This window comes from Cricetulus griseus, chromosome 8, assembly GCF_003668045.3.
Source record: "Cricetulus griseus strain 17A/GY chromosome 8, alternate assembly CriGri-PICRH-1.0, whole genome shotgun sequence".
Classification (NCBI taxonomy): domain Eukaryota; kingdom Metazoa; phylum Chordata; class Mammalia; order Rodentia; family Cricetidae; genus Cricetulus; species Cricetulus griseus.
In genome coordinates, this window is record NC_048601.1 from 60,310,178 (window position 1) to 60,330,603 (window position 20,426).

At 40.2% G+C, this 20,426-nt stretch overlaps 1 pseudogene; it reads right to left on the bottom strand.

Annotated features, from left to right (window-relative positions):
• Positions 1 to 18,891: 18,891 nt before the first annotated feature.
• Positions 18,892 to 19,495, bottom strand: LOC113838193 (annotated as a pseudogene).
• Between the last annotated feature and the right edge of the window lie 931 nt (positions 19,496 to 20,426).

A 20,426-nucleotide genomic window follows, 5' to 3' on the forward strand; every position in this document is an offset into this window, starting at 1 on the left:
ATGTTACCCTATACATTGCATTCCTGAGGGAGGTGTGAGGTTCTAGATACACTGGGCAAAAGCAGTTGGAATGAAAAGATTTTTTTTCAAGACAGGGTTTCTCTCTATTGCTTTGGAGCCTGTCCTGGAACTCTGTGAAAGATTTTGTTTTTCAAATTATCTTCAAGAACACCCTAATTACCTCATGTAACTTGTATGAAGCCTATTTCTATATAACATGCATATGACTATTTCCCTGAAAAAGATTTTTTAAAATTTATTTTTATTTAAATTCAAAGCAAGCCTGCTTAACATGTCAATCCCAGCTCCCTCTCCCTCCCCTCCTCCCCCATCCCGACCAACTTCCCACCCTATCCCCCTCTGCTACTCAGGGAGGGTGAAGCCTTCCATGGGGGATTGCCAAAGTCTGTCATATCATCCCAGGCAGGGCCTAGCCCCTCCCCCATGTGTCCAGGCTGAGAGAACATCCCTCCACATGTCTTGGGTCCCAAAGTCGATTGATATGCCAGGGATAAATACTGGTCTACTACCAAAGGTCCCATATATTGTCCTGGCCTCCTCACTGACACCCTCATTTAGGGGTTCTGGATCAGTCTCATGATGGCCTCCCAGCACTAGTCAGGGGTCCATGAGTTCCCCCTTGTTCAGCTATTTCTGTGGGTTTCACCACCTTGGTCTTGACCCCTTTGATTTTCACTCCTCCCTTTTTGTGACTGGATTCCAGGAGTTCAGTTCAGTGTTTAGCTGTGGGTGTCTGCTTCTGCTAACATCAGCCACTGGACCAAAGGCTCTATGGTGGCAAATAAGGTAGTCATCAATCTCATTATTGGGGAAGGGCATTTAAGGAAGCCTCTCCACTATTGCTTAGATTGCCAGTTGGTGTCATCCTTGTAGATATCTGGAATTCTCCCTAGTGCCAGATCTCTCCTCAAATCTATATTGGCTCCCTCTGTTGTGTTATTACTCTTCCTGCTCTCCTCTATTCTTCCCCTAGCTCAACCTACTTGCTCCCCTATTTCCTTCTCTCCCTCTTTTATTCCCAGCTCCCTCTCCCCTCCCCCCATGTTCCAAATAGGCTGAGGAGATCCTGTCTCCTTCCTCTTCTCCTGGGGTACCATGTATGTCTCTCTTAGGGTAGTCCTTGTTTCCCAGCCTCTCTGGTGGTGTGGATTGTATGCTGGCCATCCCTTGATCCATGTCTAAAACCCATATATGAATGAGTACATACCATGTTTGTCTTTTTGTGATTGGGTTACCTCACTCAGGATGGTTTCTTACAGTACCATCCATTTGCTGGTGAATGTGAAAAGAATTTTAAAAAGCACTGTTAAAGTAGCAATTTTATAAGAAAAGATCAAGATACTTAAAGATACATTAAGTATCTCTTACTGTTCTCACTCTTTTGACCAATTATATTGATCAGGGCAGAGTAGATTATATCATGCCCCAAATCTCAGTGCACAACACCCTCTCATGTTGTATTCTCTACCCTATCATTCTCAACAGGGACCATGAAGATGCTTTCTCCCATACAACTGTTCAAAGGCACCCCCTGCAGAAGTTACATTATCTGAAACAGGTGACCCCTTCAGTTGCTGCTGCAGGGAAAAGAGGGATGATAGAATGTATATAACTTGAATGTTAATTTTGCACCAATAAAATGATTTTTTCATAGATTACAGCATTGTATTAACATAAAATGAATGTAGATTGATTAAGTAAAACAGAGGACTCAGAAATAAGTCCACATCAATACAGTCACCTGATTTTTGACAAAGATGCCAAAAACATACATTGCAGAACAGACAGTCTGTTCCAGCCTGTGATGGGAAATTAGATGTCCAAATGTAGAAGAATGAAATGATATTTTCTTCTTTCTTTCTTTCTTTCTTTCTTTCTTTCTTTCTTTCTTTCTTTCTTTCTTTCTTTCTTTCTCTCTTTCTTTCTTTTTTCCTTCCTTCCTTCCTTCCTTCCTTCCTTCCTTCCTTCCTTCCTTCCTTCCTTCCTTCCTTCTTTCTTTCTTCCTTTCTTTCTTTCTTTTTTGGTTTTTTGAGACAAGGTTTCTCTGTGTAGCTTTGGAGCCTATCCTGGCAGTCGCTCTGGAGTCCAGGCTGGCCTCGAACTCACAGAGATCTACCTGCATCTGCCTCCGTAGTTCTGGGATTAAAGGCGTGTGCCACCAACACCCAGCTGAGATTAGTTTTTTAAGATTTATATTTTTTAATTTTAATTAGAAAGAAAATTATTCTACATGTCAATCCCAGGTCCCTTTACCTTCCTTCCTCCCCTGCCTCCAATTAATACCCTACCTATCCCATACTCTTTCTGCTCCTAAGGGAGGGTGTGGCCTTCCATATGGGGTCTTCAAAGTCTGTCATATTCTTTGGGATAAGGCCTAGGACAACCCCCTTATGTCTAGGCTCAGGGCATATCCCTTCATGTGGGATGGGCACCTAAAGTCCATTCCTATGGTAGCGATAAGTACTGATCCACTACTAGGAAGCCCTATAGATTTCCAATGTCTTCTCACTGACACCCACATTCAAGGGGTCTGAATCAGTCCCATGCTGGTTTCCCAGCTCTCAGTCTGGGGACCAAGAGTTTTCGCTTGTTCAGGTCAGCTGTTTCTGTGGGTTTCACCAGCCTGATCTGGACCCCTTTGCTCATCAGTCCTCCATCTTTGCAACTGGATTCCAGTTCAGTTCAAGGTTTAGCTGTGGGTGTCTGCTTCTACTTCCACCAGCTGTTGGATGAAGGCTATACGATGTCATATCATATTGTCTGTTGGCTTACTGTATATTGTTTTTATTATGTTCAGGTATGTTCCTGCTATTCTTGATCTCTCCAGGACCTTTATCATGAAGGGGTGTTGGATTTTATCACAGGCTTTTTCAACATCTAGAGAGATGATCATGTGGTTTCTCTTCTTCAGTTGGTTTATATGATGGCTTATACTGATAGATTTTCAAATTGTTGGACCAACCCTGGGTCCCAAGGATGAAGCCTACTTGATCATGGTGGATGATTTTTTGATAGTTCTTGGATTTGGTTTACCAGTATTTTGTTGAGTACTTTTGCAATGATGTTTATGAGGGATATTGGTCTGTAGTTTTGTGTAGTACAGAAAGATTTTAGTTTGCTGAGAGAACAAGTTTCCCACAAGCCTTGGCCCAGGACAAGGAAGTTGGCCCCAAACTGAGGGTATACAAACCATCCTTTTTGGGTCACACCTGTCCAACAGACAATTGGGGACTTTTAGGATACATCCTGTTTTTTTCCTTTGGAGAAAAGCAGGTCACACCTGGGTGACCATTCTAACATGAGATCATACTTTGTAATCAATCACTTTGTGCCCCTTGCCTGTATGCTGATCTCCAGTTTTTTCCTATATAAGGAGCTTGCACCCCATGCTGGGGTGTGCAGCTTTCCTGATATTGCTGGCACCTGAATGAGCATTCGTTCAATAAACCCTCTTGCTTTTGCAGCTCTTGGTTTGGTTTCTGAATCTCGGGGGCTCCTCGGGATCCTCAGGCCCTTAGGGGTCTGGGTGTCTTTCACAGGTTTTCAAAGTATGACTTGAAGATTATCTGGATTTCTTCAGTGTCCATTGTTATGTCTCCCTTTTCCTTTCTGATTTTCTTAATTTGAATATTCACTCTCTGCCTTTTGGTTAGTTTGGATAAAGATGTATCTACCTTGTAGATACATTTTCTCGAAGAGCCAACTCTTTGTTACATTGATTCTTTGAATTGTTTTCTTTGTTTTGAGTTTATTGATTTCTGCCCTCAGTTTGATTATTTCCTGGTGTCTACTCCTCAGGGGTGTATTTGCTTACATTTGTTCTAGAGTTTTTAGATGTGATGTCAACTCTCTGGAGTGACTATTCTCCAGTTTTTCATGTGAGCACTTAGAGCTATGAACTTTCCTCTTAGTACTGCTTTCAAAATGTCCCATAAGTTTGGGTATTGTGTCTTCATTTTCATTGAGTTCTAGGAAGTCTTTAATTTCTTTCTTTATTTCTTCTTTGACCCAGTAATGGTGCAATCGCATGTGGTTCAATTTCCATGAGTCGGTAAGTTTTCTGCAATTTGTGTTGTTTTTGACTTTGAGGCATGGAGGTCTGAAAAGACACAGGGAGTTATTCCAATTATTTTGTACCTGTTGAGGTTTGCTATGTTGCTGAGTATGTGGTCGACTTTAGAGGAGGTTCCATGTGATGCTGAAAAGAAGGTATATTCTTATGTGTTTGTATGGAAAGTTCTATAGATGTCTGTTAATCCCAATTGGTCATAACTTCTGGTAATTCCTTTGTCTCTTTGTTAAATTTCTGTCTCGTGGTCCTTTCAAGTGGTGAGAGTAGGGTGTTTAGTGTTTAGTAAGATGTCACTATAACTGTGTGAGATCTTATTTGCGATTTGAGTTTTAAGAATGTTTCTTTTAGGAACATTGGTGCCTTTGTATTTGGGGCACATATGTTTAGAACTGGGGCTTCTTCCTGATGGATTTTACCTGTGATGAAATGACCTTCATCTCTTTTGATTGATTTTAGCTTGAAGTCTAATTTGTTAGATACTAGAATAGCTACCCCAACTCATTTCTTGGTTCCAGTTGATTGGAATATCTTATCCCAACCATTTACTCTGAGGTAATGTCTGTCTTTGAATTATAGGTGTGTTTCTTGCATGCAGCAGATTCTGTCTTCGTACCCACTCTGTTTGCCTGTGTCTTTTTATAGACGAGTTAAGACAATTTATATTGAGGGAAATTAAGGACCATTGAATGCTAATTTTTATTTGTTTTTGATTTGTTGTTGGTTGTGGTATTGTATGTGGATTTACCCTGGTTTTTCTTTTGAGTTTTTGCCTATGTTTTTGTGAGTGTAGTTAATTTCTTTAGGTTGGAGTTTTCCTTCCAGTACTTTCTATAGGGCTGGATTAGTGGTTACATATTGTTTAATATGGTTTTGTCTTGGAGTATCTTGTTTTCTCTATTTGTAGTGATTGAAAGCTTTACTGGGTAGTTGGGGCTGGCATCCGTGTTCTCTTAGAGTTGGTAGAATATCTATCCAGATTCTTCTGGCTTTCAAAGTTTCCATGGAGAAGTTCGGTGTAATTCTGATAGGTTTGCCTTTTCAAGTTACTTGGCATTTTTCCTTTGCTGCTCTTAATATTCTTTCTTTATTCTGTACTCTTGGTGTTTTAATTATTATGTGACAAGGGACTTTCATTTGTGGTTCACTCTATTTGGTGTTCTGTATGCTTCTTGTACTTTCATTGACATGTCTTTCTTTAGGTTGGGAACATTTTCTTCTATTATTCTGCTGAATATGTTTTCTGCACCTTTGAGTTGGGTTTCTTCACCTTCTTCTATACCTATTATCCTTAGGTTTGGTCTTTTCACGTTGTCCCATATTTCCTGGATATTTTGCATTAACAATTTGTTGGACTTAAGATTTTCTTTGCTTTGTCCTTCATGTACATATTATGGCTTCCAGTTGAGTGTTTTTATGAGATTCCTGAATGTGGGAATGAGAGGGTCTCTTTCTTGTGGCTTTCCTTGGGTTCTCCTTCCTTATGTTTGTTTGTTTTGTCCAATACTGATGTGTTAGTTTTTGTTTGGTCTTGTTATATTTTATATTATTATCCCATTTAAAAAAGAAAAAGAGGTAATGACTTTGGTGGGGGCTAGAGCATAACAAAGGAAGAGGAATAGGTAGGGGTGAAAATTGTGTATATACTGTACCCATATAAGAGATTATCAAAAAACTTAAAAAAGTGAATAAAAACCTGTAAAAAATATTTTCTTTCCTTGATGAATTCATTTCCTCTACTTTATCTTCAGCATCTGAGATTCTGTCTTCCATCTCTTGTATTCTGTTGGTTATGCTTGTATCTTTGGTTCCTGAGTGTTTACTCAGTTTTTCCACTTCCAGCTTTCCCTCAGTTTGTGTTTTCTTTATTGTCTCTATTTCGGTTTTCAGGTCCTGAACTGTTTCCTTCAGTTGTTTAATTGTATTTCATTGGCATTCCTTGATATCTTGCATCTTTTGGTGATCTTTTCTTCCATTTATCTGAAGGATTTTCTGATTTCCCCTCTTAGGGTCTGTATCATTTGCTTGAAGTTGTTTTCAAGGTTGCTTTCCTCTGCTTCATCTGTGTTGGGATGTTCAGGTCTTGCTGGTGTAGAGTCCCTAGACTCTGGTGGTGTCATATTGGTTTTCCTGTTTTTGGATATGTTGTTATATTGTTGTCTTCCCATCTCTTCTTACACTGGGTGCAGGTGGTGTCTCTTCATTTCCTGGTGTGTATGGGTCTGAGGTTCTCTTCAGGTGGGTGCAATTGGCTCTGCACCCACCTGACTTTGATGGGTCTCAAGGTGGTTGAAGGTGGATCTGAGACACTTGCTCTCCAGGTGTGTGAGAGCAGGACTAGCACAGAGAAATCAGCAGACTCTGGGTTTCTTCATCCTCAGTGGCTGAGTCGACTTGCCTCCAGCAACCAGGTCAGGAGTTCCCACAGTGCAGAGGCTGAAGTTGGGCCCAAGTCAGGTGCCAAAGCAGCTTACCTCTGCACTCTCTGCACTCTGCAGTCTTCACTCTGCACTGTGTGTGGGTGGGGATATCTCAGCGATCTCAGCAGAGTCTGGGTAGCTTGGTCCTCAGGGGCTGATTCCATCTGCCTGCAGACCCCAAGGCAGTGTTTCCCAGTGTCCTTTGGAGCATCTTTGAGATTTCAAAAGACTAGTAGCATTTCCAGTATTTTCCTCCCTGTTTCCTGCTTACAGATCAAGATGTGAGCACTCAGCTATTCTGGTGCCATGCTTTTGCTCTGTCACCAAGGACTTTTAATACTCTGATATTATAAGCTCACTTAAACACTTTATTTCATACATTGCCCAGGTCACAATGTTTTATCACAGTAATGGAAATGCAACTAAGAGAGCTCCCAATCTTTTTGATGCCATTTAACATTAGGCCTGCACCAGAATCCAGTGCTGTGCACTTGGATATCTGGAATTGTGAAAGAAATAAACCCATTTTCTTCATGAATAAATAAAAAGACACAGGTATGAATATGCCACCATGTAGGGTTAAATGGCATAAAAGAAGGGTTATAGAATATAGCAAGCAAGATATTAAGGTGAGTGGTTGGATACTCCCCTGCCACAAAATAACATGATAAATTTATGATTGGAACGTCAATCACCCAATATAAATGTTGCTGTTTGATGGGAGAATCTTTTGGACTTATTATGATTGCATGAGGTCATAAGGCTCAGGACCATGATGGAAGTAATGGCTTTCTAATTAAATGGAGAAAGAATAGAGTTGGCACACTGACTGTATATCACTATATGATGTCTGCCAAGGAAGCCCCTCATAGTGGGATACTCCCAGCATGATGTTCGAATATCCAGTTTCTAGAACTGGAATTGATTTTCTTTATCTTACCCATTTTATGACATCCAGGTACAGCAAAAAGAAAGTGGACCTTAGCAGAGAACACGTGACAGGTATGTGGCTGCAAGGACCAGCCTTCAGTAGCTCCAGAATTGAAGGGGATCTAGGGAGTTGGTAGACTAATCACTCGATTGATTTTCTATCCGAGATATTAAAACTTAATTCTCTGGGGCTGGTGAGGGGGGCAAAAGTTAAGTCCTTGGGACCAGTAAAAAGGGTACACACACACACACACACACACACACACACACACACACACACACACACACACCTTTAGAGTCTATAATCTTTCTCATCATCTCTTTATTTTCTTACTGCTATGCAGATGTATCCCTTCCATGTTGTTCCTCTTTCCTTATAGCTTATATACACCAGCAGAGGCTTTCAAGCAAAAATTGCAATGTGGTTATGTTCTGTTTTTTCCCCCCTGAATTTTAGAATTTATTTCATTTTCATGATTAGAGACTTAGAGCACTCTAGGCAAACAGATAAGTGAGCACCTTTCCTCTACTCAGCTCTACTCAGGATGCATTTTTGCCTGTTATAAGATATGCAGATTGACATTAATTCACGGAGTTGAAAGTTGGTTACAGCAAAGCTGTGATGCAGGTGATTCTTCCACAGCCATTCCAGGTGCTGCAGCTATGAGCTGGGGCTGTGAGCTCCAAAGTGACTTTTATGTCATTTGTGAAGATTTCACATGTTAATTGACACCTAGATAAGGCAGGAGCTGAGTAAAACTGTCTTCTACTTTGCCAACTCAGGCCACCAGCATTTATAACTGTCACTATAAAAATATAATCATGTTCTCAAGCAGTGATTGAAGCTGTTGTTTTGGGATCCCTTCTCAGAGCATCAACTCCCTGAGTGGAAAAAGAGTTCCTGACCTTTGGGAGCTGCAAAGTACCATGCCCAAAAGATGGTGCCGGTTTTTGCCTTCCGACAGGCCGATGGCGAGTGCTCTCTGTGGTAAACAACTCCTAATTTGGTAAAGGTAGAATCCTGAATTCCTGCCCAGCATTGGTGGTGCACGCCTTTAATCCCAACATTTGTGAGGCAGAGGCAGGTGGATCTCTGTGAGTTTGAGGCCAACCTGGTCTCCAGAGCAAGTGCCAGGATAGGCTCCAAAGCTACACAGAGAAACTCTGTCTCGAAAAACAACAACAACAAAAAATTCCTGCATTGCTATCAGTCACACCCACGTTTTCTGTTCCAACCTGGTGTATGGAGAGAGTGTCAGATGTCCTGACATTGTCTTCACTGTGAAACACAAGGGGCTGGTGACACTGGATTTGTCACTCTCTGTACCCATCAAGTCCACACAGCACCACAATGCTAAGCACAAACTTTATAAGAGCAGGGTCATGAGCTCTTTTTGTAATAAGCATTTCCCTTCTCCATATCACCTGCATTGAAATCACAGACAAGGACACTTTTAGGTGAAAGTTATATTCAATATAAGGCAATGACCTAAGTTTCAGGTTCCATGGGTTTGATGCATAAAAGGCTTTCAGGTCTTGAAGCCCAGGGTTTCCCTCTCAAGGACTGCAGCACATTGCAGCTTGACTGTGTCCAGAAGGCTCATGTGGTAAAACCTTGTTCTTCAGGATGTTGTCCTGATTGATGGTGGAACATTATGAATATGGGGCCAGTGGGAAGGTTTGAGGTCACTAACACTATACTCATGGGGAGACTGTGTGTCTGTGATCTCCTCTTCCCTGGCCACAAGATGCTCAGATTTGCTTCACACACTCATGTCCTGATGTGCTGCCTCACCACAGACTCACACAGGACCTTCCTCTCACAGACCAGAACATTCCAAGCTAAGCCAATGTTAAGCTCATTTATATCCTTTTCTTCCAGCGATGGAAAAAAGTGATGGATACATAGGTCTTCACCCTATCAATGCAATTCAGAGCCAGAGATGCTGAAGTGATTGCATGGCTAATACTGGAGAAAGCACACTCAGTTGATGTTAGTGAGATAAATAATTTCAGCCTTGCTTTTCTAGTTCTGTATTGAAAGTCACTGGGATATTGATATGGATTGTATTTTTGTATCACATTGGTACCAGCAGCTCCCATCGCTTTCCGTATCAATTATTTTCATTTTTCTATGTCCCAATGATTTCATTATAAGGGTCTTTAACCTCCTTGTTTAAATTGGTTCCTGGGTATTTTATTTGTTTTGAAGTTGTGAATGGAATTTCCTTGATTTATTTTTTAGTAAGCTTGTTACTATTACACAGAACAGCTACTGACTGTTGTATATTGACTTTATATCCTGAAATTTGCTGAAAGTATTTTCAGGTTTAAGAGTTTTCTGGTGGGGTTTTGAGAGACTTTTTAAGCTTAAGAACATATTACTTATAAATGTAATTTGAGTCCTTCATTTACTATTGATATCCCTTTTGTTTCTTTCCCTTCCCTTTTTACTCACAGTGAGACTTTGAGCATTACACAGAATAAGAGAAGGGAGTGGGTATTGAAACTTTTCTCACTCCAGATTTGAGAAATAACAGTCTCAATTTCTTCCACTTAATATAGTTATGGTGATAGTTTGTCATTTGTCTTCTTTACTTCTTTCAGGAATGATCCTTCTCTTCGTTGTCCCTTTAGTGACTTTATCATGATTCTAGATGACTTTCTGTACTGACTGAGATGACCATTAGATTTTCTGTTCTTAAGAAGTTTGTGTTGAGTTGAGGTAATTCCTGCCTTTTTTTTTCAATACAGAGTTTCTCTGTGTATCTTTGGCTGTCTTGGAACTCACTCTGTATACCAAGCTGACCTTTAACTCACTGAAATGCCTCTGCCTCTGCCTCCCATGTACTGGGATTAAGGTCATGGTCACACTGTTCTGTTTTCTGTTTTTGAACCAACCTTTCATCCCTGGATTGTAACCAGCTTTGTCATAGTATGCCCTCCTCTTACTCTGTTCTTAGATTTGGCTTGCAGGTTTTTTCTTTTAGGGGGAGATGTTAAAATCAGCAAAATTCATCTCTTTGTTATGTTTCCCTATGTCTTTGTGTTGTCATCTGGGTAATGCTGGCTTCATAGTGTGGGAAAAAAGACTAAGATTTGATCCTGCCCTTCTTAATCCCTCTACAATACAAGCTTGAAAATGTTTATCTCATTGGTCATTTAATGATTTTTCTTGGAAAATGTCCTCCTTGACTACAGGGTCTGTTACCCCTTAACAAAAGAGCTGGGGAGATGGACCACAGGATACAAAGTTATCAGTATAAGATTCAGCAGCCTGGAATCAACTGGTTTTCCTGTATTTATATTTGTCTGACCCAGTACTAACACCATCATTTCCTAGGTTATATCCACTAACAGGGTAAGCTTTTGGAAAGTTTCAGTATACTGGTCAGGGCCAACTGAAAAATCCCCTAAAGTCAGATATAATCTGGTTTAAGTTTTGCAAGGAAAGGTGATTTGAATTCTTGACGGAAAAAACTGCCTGAATATTTCCTTTAAGGGGAAAGTAAAGGAGTTGGGGGACTACTGATGGTTGTTAGTTAATAGAGAAACCACCTATTGTTTCCTCAAGAGGCATTGATCCAGCACAGATGCAGTATCAGTGGAGGCTAGAAGGGAAGCAATTTGGATTTATTATCTCTTAAAAACCCATACAAAACCCAGCAAATCTTAAGTGTTAGGAAAGCCAAAAGATGAATACTGAAGGTGGGAGGGAAGAGGCAGAGAGGTGGTCAGGGAGATATGGCTGAAGAAGGGAAAAATCATTGAAAGTTAAGTATGTGTAAATAAAAATTTAAATGAATAAATAATAATTAAGACACAATCACAAAGGTCTACATCTTGTTAGAAAATCATACATAGGATGAGACAAACATGCAAATCAGTTTATTTATTTATTTATTTATTTGCAAAAACCCTTCAAGAGCTTTCAGGATCTAGGGGGGACTCTGTTTCCACATGCTTTTTTTATTGTTATTTTATTTTTTATATATTTGAATTACAAGCAAGATTGAATTATATGATGATCCCAGTTTCCTTCTCCCTCACTTCTTCCTCTACCACCCCCCTCACCTAAAATCCTACCTATCATATGTCCTTTCTTCTAATCTACACCTGACTCAAATTTCTGCTTCCTCCTGACCTCTGCATCCTTCCTTTTCTTCCGTTCTCACTCTTGTAGCTTCCTCCCCCCTTCCGATGTTCTCAATTTGCTCAGGGGATGGTGATCCTTTCCCTTTCTCCAGGGGACAAAGTTTGTCTCTTTTAGGGTCTTCCTTGTATACTAGTTTCTCTGGAAGTGTGGATTGTAGGATGGTAATCCCTTACTCTATGTCTAAAATCCACATATGAGTGAGTACATATCATGTTTGTCTTTTTGTGATTGGGTTACCTCGATCAGAATGGTTTCTTTGAGTTCCATCCATTTTCCTACAAATTTCAAGATTCCATTGTTTATTTTTTCTGGTGAGTAGTACTCCATTGTTTAAATGTACTGAAAGACCTCAGACCCCTAAGGGGTACAGGGTTCTGAAGAGCCCCTGAGACTCAGAAACCAGACCAAGAATTACAAAAGCAAGATCAGCATACAGGCAAGGGGCACAAAGTGATTGATTACAAAGTATGATCTCATGTTAGAGTGGTCGCCCAGGTGTGACCTGCTTTTCTATGAAGGAAAAACCACAGAAAGTACCCAAGAAGTCCTTGATTGTCTATTGGCCAGCCAGGTGTGACCCGAAGAGGGGTGTCTTGGTAATTGCCCCTGTCTAAACCATAGGATGTGCCTGGGGTTGGGGACAACTTCCTTAAAATGGGCCAAGGCCTATGGGAAACTTTTTCTCTCTGCAAACTAAAATCTTTCAATATTTTTCTCTCAGTAAACTAAAATCTTTCACTACTACATTTTCTCCATCCATTCTTCGGTTGAGGGGCATCTAGGCTGTTTCCAGTTTCTGCTATGAACATTGTTGAACAGATGTCTTTGTTGTATGAATGTGCTTCTTTTGGGTATATGACTAGGAGTGGAATTGCTGGATCTTGTGGCAGGCTGATTCCCATTTTCTTGAGGAGTCGCCATACTGATTTCCAAAGTGGCTGTACAACTTGGCACTCCCATCAGCAGTGGAGGAGTGTTCCTCTTTCTCCACATCCTCTCCAGCATGAACTGTCATTGGTGTTTTTGATTTTAGCCATTCTGACAGGAGTAAGATAGTATCTCAGAGTTGTGCAAATCAGTTTATAAAAGCTTGTTTCATTGTTTAAGATCTTTCTGCAGACATCTTACACCAGGTATCTGTTCACAAGATCCAACTGGGCAGAGGGATCCAACACATCCAGACACTCTGGAGGCCCTGGGGAGAAAATCCCTTGAAGAAATGGAAGAAAGACTGGGCGGGGGTGGCAAATGCCTTTAATGCCAGCACTCAGGAGGCAGAGGCAGGTTGATCTCTTTGAATTCTAGACCAGCCTGGTCTACAAGAGCTAGTTCCAGGACAGCCCCCAAGCCACAGAGAAACCCTTTCTCAATGCCCCCCCCAAAAAGAAATGGAAGAAAAAAACAAACCAAAAAATACAAGATATCAACAAATCTCTCAAGGAAACAGTTCAAGACCTAAAAAACTGAAATAGAGACAATAATGAAAGCACAATCTGAGGAAGTGCTGGAATTAGAAAATCTGGATAAACAATCAGGAACTACAGACATAAGCACAACCAACAGAATACAAGAGATGGGAAAGAGAATCTCAGGAGTTGAAGACACACTATCAGAAATAGACTCATCAACCAAAGAAAATCTTAAGTCCAACAAATCCCTAACACAAAATATCCAGGAAATATGGAATACCAAATATGAAAAGACAAAACCAAGAATATTAGGTATAGAAGATGAGGAAATCCAACTGAAATCACAGAAAACAAATTCAACAAAATCATAGAAGAAAACTTTCCCAACCTAAAGAAAAACATGCCAATGAAAATATAAGAAGCCTACAGAGCACCAATAGACTGAACAAAAAAGGTCTCCTCACCACATAATAATCAAAACACCAAACATACAGAATAAAGAGAAAATATTAAGAGCAGCAAAGGAAAAAGTTTAAGTAACTTATACAGACAAACCTATCAGAATTACACCTGACTTTTCCATGGAAACTCTGAAAGCCAGAAGGTCCTGGATAGATATTCTACCTACACTAAAAGACCAGGGATGCCAGCCCAGACTACTATACCCAGCAAATCTTTCAATCAATAAAGATGGAGAAAACAAGATATTCCATGACAAAAATCAGATTCAAACAGTACATATCTACGAATACAGCCATAAAGAAAGTTGTGGAAGGAATACTGAAACCCAAGAAAGTTAACTACAATGAGAAAAATATAGCCAATAGATAATGCCACTTTACCAACAGCCAAAAGGAAAAAGGGATAGAATCTCACACATAATCTCGCCACCATCACCAAATTAAAAACAAACAAGAATGAACAATTTGTGGTCATTAATATCCCTCAATATTAATGGTCTTAACTCACCTATAAAAAGACACAGATTAGCAGAATGGATGAGAAGACAGAATCCATTCTCTGCTGCATACAAGAAACACACCTCAACTTCAAAGACAAATCCTAATATCCGACAAATTGGACTTTAAACTAAAATCAATCAAAAGAGATGAAGCAAGTCACTTAGTACTCATCACAGGAGAAATCCATCAGGATGAAGTCTCAATTCTGAACATTTATGCCCCAAATACAAAGGCATCCATGTTTGTAAAAGAAACATTACTAAAACTCAAATCACATATAAAATCGCACACACTTATAGTGAGAGGCTGCAACACCCCACTCTCACTACAGGAAGGAACACCAGACAGAAACTTAACAAAGAAACAAAGGAACTAATAGAAGTTATGACACAATTGGACCTAACAGATATCTATAGAACATTCCATTCAAATAGAAAATTATTTACCTTCTTCTCAGTGCCACATGGAACCTTCTCTATAATTGACCACATACCTGGCAACATACGAAACCTCAACAGGTACAAAAATTTGAAATAACACCCTGTATCTTATCAGACCACCATGCTGTAAAGATAGAATTTAACAACAACACAAATTACAGCAAACCTACAAACTCATGGAAATTAAGTAACATCCAATTGCACAATTCCTGGGTCGAAGAAATAATACAAGAAATTAAAGATTTTATAGAATTCAATGAGAATGTGGACACAACATACCCATACCTATGGGACACTTTGAAAGCAGTGATAAGAGGAAAGTTCATAGAACTAAATGCCCACATGAAGAAACTGGAGAATAATCACACTAGAGAATTAACAGCACATCTGAATGCTTTAGAACACAAAGTAGCCAATACACCCCAGAGGAGAAGACACCAGGAAATAAACAAATCGAGATCTGAAATAAAAAAAATATGGAAACCAGAGAATAATACAAACAATCAATATAACAAAGAGTTGGTTCTTTGAGAAAATCATACAGATAGTCAAACCTTTATTTAAACTTACCAAACAGCAGAGAGTAAACATGCAAATTAATAAAATCATGAATGAAAAGGGGACATGACAACAGACACAGAGGAATTCCAGAGAATCTCCAGGTCATACATCAAAAACCTATATTCCTCAAAATTTGAAAATCTAAAGGAAATAAATGGACAATTTTCTGGACAGATTTCACTTACCAACATTAAGTCAAGAACAGATAAGCAACTTAAATAGACCTACATCCCCTAATGAAATAGAAGCACTCATTAGAAGTGTCCCAACCAAAAAAAGCCCAGGGCCAGATGGCTTCAGTGCAGAATTCTTTGAGAAATTCATGGAACAGCTAATACCAATACTTCTCAAATTATTCCACACAATTAAAGCAGAAGGGTCACTGGCAAAATCTTTTCATGAGGTTTCAATAACCTTGATACCCAAGCCACACAAAGACACAACTAAGAAAGAGAACTATAGACCAATATCCCTCATGAACATTGATGCAAAAATTCTCAATAAAATACTAGCAAATCAAATCCAAGAAGAAATCAGAGAAATTATCCACCATGATCAAGTAGGCTTCATCCCAGGGATGCAAGGATGGTTCAACATACAGAAATCTTTCAATGTAATCCACCATATAATCAGACTGTGGGAAAAACCCCACATGATCATCTCACTAGATGCCCAAAACACCTTTGACAAAAGTCAACACCCCTTCATGGTAAAGGTCTTGGAGAAATCAGGGATAACTGGAACATACCTCAACATAATAAAAGCAACAAACAGCAAGCCAACAGTAAACATCAAATCAAATGGAGAGAAACTCAATACAATTTCCCTAAAATCAGGGACAAGAAAGGCTGTCTACTGTCCCCATACTTCTTCAATATTGTCCTTGAAGTTCTAGCCGGAACAATAAGACAACAAATGGAGATCAAGGGAATACAAATCAGAAAGGAAGAAGTCAAACTTTCACTATTTGCAGATGATACGATAGTCTATAAGTGACCTAAAAACTCTACCAGGGAACTCCTACAGCTGATAAACACCTTCATCAAAGTGGCAGGATACAAGATTAACTCACAAAAATCTGTAGCCTTACTGTATACCGATGACACATTGGTGGAGAAAGAAATCAGAGAAACATCACCCTTTCTAATTGCCACAGACAACATATAATACCTTGGAGTAACACTAACTAATATAGTAGAAAACCTGTGCTGTAAGAATTTTGAGTCTCTAAAGAAAGAAATTAAAGAAGATACCAGAAAATGGAAAGATCTCCCATAATCTTGGGTAGGTAGGATCAATATAGTACAAATGGCAATCTTGCCAAAAGCAATCTACAGATGCAATGCAATCCCTATCAAAATCCCAACACAATTCTTCACAGACTTGAAAGAAAAATTCTCAACTTTACATGGAGAAACAAAAAACCCATGATAGCCAAAACAACCCTGTACAATAAAGGAACTTCTGGAGGCATCACCATCCCTTATTTCAAGCTTTATTACAGAGCTATAGTTCTAAAAACAGCTTGGCACTGGAACAAAAATAGACAGTTATACCAATGGAATTGAATAGAAAACTCTGATATTAACCCACACACCTATGAGCATTTGATTTTTGACAAACAATCCAAATTATACGATGTAAAGAAGAGAACATCTTCAACAAATGGTGCTGGCATAACTGGATGCAGACATGTAGAAGCCTACAGATAGACCCAAGCCTATCGCCTTGCACAAAACTTAAGTGAAAATGGATCAAAGACCTCAACATAAACCCAGACACCCCAACCCTATTAGAAAACAAAGTGGGAAATACCCTTGAAGTAAATGGTACAGGAGACTGTACCATTCCTGAACATTACACCAGTAGCACAGATACTGAGATCAACAATTGATAAATAGGACCTCCTGAGACTGAGAAGCTTCTGTTAGGCAAAGGACACTGTCAGCAAGACAAAACAGCAGCCCACAAACTGGGAAATGATATCCACCAACTCCACATGTGACAGAGGGCTGATCTCCAAAGTATACAAAGAACTCAAGAAGCTAGTCTTCAAAACAGCAAACAATCCAATTAAAATGTGGGGTATAGCTGAGCGTTGGTGGTGCACCCCTTTAATCCCAGCACTCGGGATGCAGAAGCAGGTGGATCTCTGTGAGGTCGAGGCCAGCCTGGTCTCTAGAGCGACTGCCAGTATAGGCTGTAAAGCTACACAGAGAAACCTTGTCTCTGTGGGGTACAGAACTAAATAGACAATTCTCAATAGAGAAATCTAAAAATCTGTAAGACACACAAGAAAGAGTTCAACCTCCTTAGCCATCAGGGAAATGCAAATTACAACAACTCTGAGATACCATCTTACTCCTGTCAGAATGGCCAAAATAAAAAAAAAACAATGACAGTTTATGCTGAAGAGGATGTGGAGAAAGGGGAACACTTCTCCACTGCTGGTGGGCATACCGACTTGTACAGCCACTTTGGAAATCAGTATGGCAATGGGAATCAATCGACCACAAGATCCAGCAATTCCATTCTTAGGCAAATATCTATATATATATATAATATATATATATATATATATATATATATCAAGGACATCTGTTCAGTGATATTCATAGCAGCAGTATTTGTAATATGTAGAAATTGGAAGCAGCCTAGATGTCCTTCATCTTAAGAATGAACAGAGGAATGGACAGAGAAAATATGGTATATTTATACAATGGAGTACTACTCAGCAGAGAAAAAACAATGGTATCTTGAAATTTGCAGGAAAATGGATGGAGCTAGAAGAAACCATTCTGAGCATGGTAACCCAATCACAAAAAGACAAACATGGTATGTACTCACTCATATGTGAATTTTAGACATAGAGTAAAGTATTACCAGCCTACAATTCACACTGCCATAGAAGTTAGTAAACAAGGTGGACTCCAAGGGAGAAATATATGTTCTCCTGGAGAAGGGGAAAGGGACAAGTTCTCCTGAGCAAATAGGGAGCACCGGAAGAGTGGGGAGGGAGATAGGAGAATGAGAAGTTCAGAAGAGGGGGGATTCAGAGGATATGAGGGAGCAGAAAGTTTGAGTCAGGGGAAGAATAGATGATAACAAGAATGGAGACACCATAATAGAGGGAGGCATTTTAGAGTTACAGAGAAATCAGGCACTAGGGAAATGTCTGGAGATCAACAAAGATGACACCAGCTAACAATCTAAGCAACAGAGGAAAGGCTACTTTAAATGCCCTCCCCTGATAATGAGGTTGATGACTGATTTATATACCAACCGAAAGCTCTCATCCAGAAGCTGCTGGAAGTAGAAGGTGACACCCACAGCTTATCACTGAACTGAACTGGAATCCAGATGCAGAGAAGGATTGATGAGCAAAGGGGTCTATACAAGGCTGGTGAAAACCACAGAAACAACTGACCCAAATAGTAGGGAACTCTTGCTCCCCAGAGTGACAGCTGGGATACCAGCATTGGAGTGATCCAGACCCCAGGAACATGGATTTTATTGATGAAACCTTGTAAGGCTACATTATCCCTAGCATAGGTAAAGATTTTGGGAGCCCATTCCATGTAGAGGCATGCTCCCTGAGCCAAGACACATGGGGGTGGGCCTAGGCCCTATCCCAAAGGATATGATAGACTCTGATGACACCCTATGGAAGGCCACACCATCCAGGGGGAGCAGAATTGATAAGTGTGATAGGTAGGCTTTTAGTTGGCGGTAGGTGGTAGGTGAGGATGAAAGGGAGAAGGGAACTGGAATTGTCACGTAAAACAACCTTGTTTCTAATTCAGATTAAAAAAATCTGAAAAAATATATTTCTCCAAACAAGCCTAGAGCTGTGTATTGGGATGTCAGTAAGAGTCAACCCAGAGATTGAACCTCAGTGAGCATCAAAACTAGGAGGTTTTTGTTTAGCCCTGGTGCACTGTTGGAGGAAGCTCCTTACTCTGTTGACAGTAATAGTTTGCAGAATTATCAGCCATCAAAGGATGGATGGTGAGGGTGAAGTCTGTCCCAGACCCACTGCCACTGAACCTGGCAGGAACCCCAGATGCTAGGTTGGAATGCTGCATAGATGAGGAGTTTGGGGGAATGTCGTGGTTTCTGTTGATACCACTGCACTAAAATTATGCCATATTTAGAGACACTTTCATTGCACTTTCGAGAGATGGTGGCTTTTTGTCCCATAGACACAGGCATGGAAGCTGGAGACTTAGTCAGCACAATGTCCCCAATGGACCCTGGAATCATAAACACAGAGACCATGGTTATACATGTTTAGAAACCTTCTCAGCAAAGGAATTTTAAGATTCATTGTGGGGAATCACTTTGAGAAACCAGAAAATCAAAGGGAATGAGGGAACTTAAAGCCAATATGCCTTAAGTCTAATGATCAAGCTACTAAAGGCACGGAAAACCACGATGGCTGCAGTGGATGCTCCCAACACTTCTCTGCTCCCTCTCACCTGGCACCCCGAGCAGCAGCATCTATAGCAGGAGTGCATTTGTCTCCATCTCTGAATGCTTGAAAAGAGAATGCTTCTTAGGCTCCTGGCAGCTGAACTTACAGTAGCCTGGGCTTTTGTATAATGACTCAATATGTAAATCAGTCCAGCAATGTTTGTGCTGGTGCTCAAAGGGGCACCTGCTCCTGTTTCACCCACTGGGAGTTGGAGTCAGCAGACAATTTACTAGAGCATGGCAAGTGTATCTTAAAGGAGCCTTGCAGCCTATTCTATTGAATCTTTACCCTGTCATCTTTCTGAGGTGAGATGTGGGAGAGTGGCCTGTGGATGTACTATGTAGAGAATGGAAGTTATTTCAGGAACAACTTGAGCCTTCAAAATTGTACACACACAATGAAAGTATTATCCAAGAGGGAATGGAGGGTAAAGACTTGGAAAAATATCATAATTAATTCTTGGTATATTTTCTTATTGTTTAAAAATCTGTGTGTCATTGTTTGTGATGTTGTCCATGTATGTTTGTGCCTGCTCTTGTTTGAGGGCCAACTCCTTGCCATGGCATGTGGGTGGAGGTAAGGGGAAAACCTTGGGTATGGGTTTTGCCTTCTGCCTTATCGGAGACACGGTCTTTTGTTCACACTTGTCATGAAAGGCTGCCTGGCCCATGTTCTTCTGGAGATTTTCTAGTCTCAATCTCTCATCTTGCCACAGCATCACTCTGAATACAGTCATGTGGTGCAGCTGAATCTGGCTTTATATGGGTTCCTGGGATGTGAACCAGGTCCTCACACTTATGTGGCAAGCATGTTATTCACACAGCCACTCCAGGCCATTTTTAAAAATAAAAACACTGAAAGGAAATTCTTCAGGCTGCACATAACATAACATAACATACTTCTTGAACATGCCCCATCCTAAGCCCCACACCTTCATCCGTTTTTGCAGATATTTTAATATATATTTTTATTTATAGTCAATTC